Here is a 2,948-nt window from a genome sequence, read left to right as displayed (position 1 = left end):
TACCTGGTTGATCCTGCCAGTAGTCATATGCTTGTTTTAAAGATTAAGCCATGCATGTGTAAGTATGAACTAATTTAGACTGTGAAATTGCAAATGGCTCATTAAATCAGTTATAGTTTGTTTGATGGTATCTACTACTCAGATAACTGTAGTAATTCTAGAGCTAATACGTGCAACAAACCCCAACTTCTGAAAAGGATGCATTTATTAGATAAAAGGTCGATGCGGGCTATGCCCGTTGCTCTGATGATTCATGATAACTCGACGGATCGTACGGCCTTTGTACCGGTGACACATCATTCAAACTTTTGCCCTATCTTCTTTCGATGGTAGGATAGTGGCCTACTATGGTGGTGATGGGTGATGGAGAATTAAGGTTCGATTTCGAAGAAGGAGCCTGAGAAATGGCTACCACATCCAAGGAAGGCAGCAGGTGTGCAAATTACCCAATCCTAACATGGGGAGGTAGTGACAATAAATAACAATACCGGGCTCTATGAGCTTGGTAATTGGAATGAGTACAATCTAAATCCCTTAACGAGGATCCATTGGAGGGCAAGTCTGGTGCCAGCAGCCGCGGTAATTCCAGCTCCAATAGCGTATATTTAAGTTGTTACAGTTAAAAAGCTCGTAGTTGGAACTAGGGTTGGATCGTCCGGTCCGCCTCACGGTGAACATCTATCTACTCATCCCTACTGCCAGTGATGCACTCCTGGACTTAATTGCCTGGGTCGTTCCTCCGATGCTGTTACTTTGAAGAAATTAGCATGCTCAAAGTAGGCCTACGCTTGTATACATTAGCATGGGATAACATCATAGGATTTTTGTCCTATTGTGTTGGCCTTCGGGATTGGAGTAATGATTAACAGGGATAGTCGGGGGCATTTGTATTTCATAGTCAGAGGTGAAATTCTTGGATTTATGAAAGACGAACAGTTGCAAATGCATTTGCCAAGGATGTTTTCGACACTCCCCAATACTTAACCATGTTCTTCAGGAACAATCGAGCTGGCTCCTCGACTGGGCACTCCTTGGTTGCTGGAATAAAGATTCCATACTTGGAAAACCTGTCCACCACTACCATGATGCTTCCAAACCCTTCTGCTTTAGGTAGACCGACTATAAAGTCTATAGAATCACTCTCCCATGGTCGCTCTGGCACTGGCAATGGCTCTAAGAGACCCCCTAGTTTCTTGAGCTCCATCTTGTCCTGTTGGCACATAAGACAAGTCTTCATATAGGCCTCCACATCGTCCCTCATGTACGGCCAATAGTATCGGTCCTCGATCAGCGCTAGGGTGAGGCTCACTCTGGGGTGTCCAGCCCATCTTGAATCATGGCATTCTTGCAAAACTTCCTTGTGGAGCTTCCCGTGCTACGACACAAACAGTCTACTGCCCCTGGTGTACAGCAACCCATCCTGCAACCAAAATCGCCTAGTCTTACCTTGTTGGGTGTACTCTATCAAAGCCTTGGCTGTAGGATCATGCGTAAGTCCCTTCTTGATGTGCGACACCAGTGACCCCTCTGGTTGGCTAATGGCAGCAAGGTTAGCCTTTCTGCTCAGGGCATCTACCACTAGGTTTGCCTATCCTGGCTTGTACTCTATCTGAAAATCAAATTCGGTAAGAAAATCTTACTATCTCGCCTGCTTGGGGGACAGTTTCTTCTACATCTAGAAGTAGCTGGTCACCACATTGTCCATCCTCACCATGAACCTCGACCTCAACAAGTAATGGCACCAAGTGCTCAAGCAGTGTACCATTGCAGTCATCTTCTTCTCTTGGACTGTGTACTTGCATTCAGTCTTGTTCAGCTTCTTGCTCTCAAACGCGACTGGACATCCCTCCTGCATCAACACGCCCCCTATGGCAAAGTCTAATGCATCCATATGTACCTCATACAGCTTGGCATGGTCTAGCAAGGCCAAGACTGGCTCTTCGGTCATAGCCCGCTTCAACCTATCAAAGGCTTCCTAGCACCCTACGCTTCACTCCCATGCTCTCCCTTTCTTGAGCAAGTCAGTCAATGGCGTGGCTATTGCTGAGTGACCTTTGATGAAGTGCCTGTTGTAGTTAACCAGCCCAAGGAATGATCTCAACTCAATGACCTTGGCTGGTGGTTGCCACTCCAGGATGGCGTGTATCTTGCCTTCATCCATGAGTATCCTACCACCTCCCACTATGTGGCATAGGAACAGGATCTCTTGCTGGGCGAATGAGCACTTCTCCCTCTTGACAAATAGCTTATGCACCCGCAACACCTTGAACACCTGTCTCAAGTGGTCTACATGCTCTCCCAAAGTCTGGCTGTAGATCACAATGTCATCCAAATAAACCACAACAAATCGATCAAAGAACGACTGAAGTACCTTATTCATAAGGGTGCAGAATGTTGCTAGGGCATTCGTGAGTCCGAAAGGCATCACCAAGAACTCATACGAACCATACCAAGTGAGACATGCTGTCTTTGGCTCATCTCCCTCCGCTATCCTGACTTGATAGTAGCTCGACCTCAAATCCAGCTTGGTGAACCACCTTGCGCTCCCAAGTTGATCGAACAAGTCCGTAATGAGTGGGATGGGGTACTTGTTCTTAATGGTTAGCTTGTTCAAAGCTCGATAGTCTATGTACAGTCGCAACGACCCATCATGCTTGTGCTGGAATAGAACCAATGCACCATAGGGCACCTTCGATGGCCTGATGAAGCCAGTATCAACTAACTCTTTGAGCTGCTTCCTCAACTCCTCCAACTCTGGTGGAGACATTCGGTAAGGGGCTCTAGCTGGTGGCTTGGCCTCGGACACCAGCTCGATCTTGTGCTCCACCTCCCTCTTAGGTGGTAGCTTGCTAGGCAGCTTTGTGCGCATCACATCACTAAAGGTCTTCAACACCTTTAGCACCTCCAAGGGTGACTCGGTCTCCTTCTCCCTTGCTTCATCATATTTC

General features: G+C 47.0%; 1 pseudogene; it reads left to right on the top strand.

Annotated features, from left to right (window-relative positions):
- Positions 1–1,005, top strand: LOC149519642 (18S ribosomal RNA; annotated as a pseudogene).
- The last annotated feature ends 1,943 nt before the right edge of the window (positions 1,006–2,948 follow it).

Source organism: Durio zibethinus, chromosome 3, assembly GCF_047325235.1.
Source record: "Durio zibethinus cultivar Kanyao isolate XHJ-2024 chromosome 3, ASM4732523v1, whole genome shotgun sequence".
In the NCBI taxonomy this organism is placed as follows: domain Eukaryota; kingdom Viridiplantae; phylum Streptophyta; class Magnoliopsida; order Malvales; family Malvaceae; genus Durio; species Durio zibethinus.
Note: the sequence above shows the minus strand (reverse complement) of the source record. Positions and strands in the feature narration are given on the sequence as shown.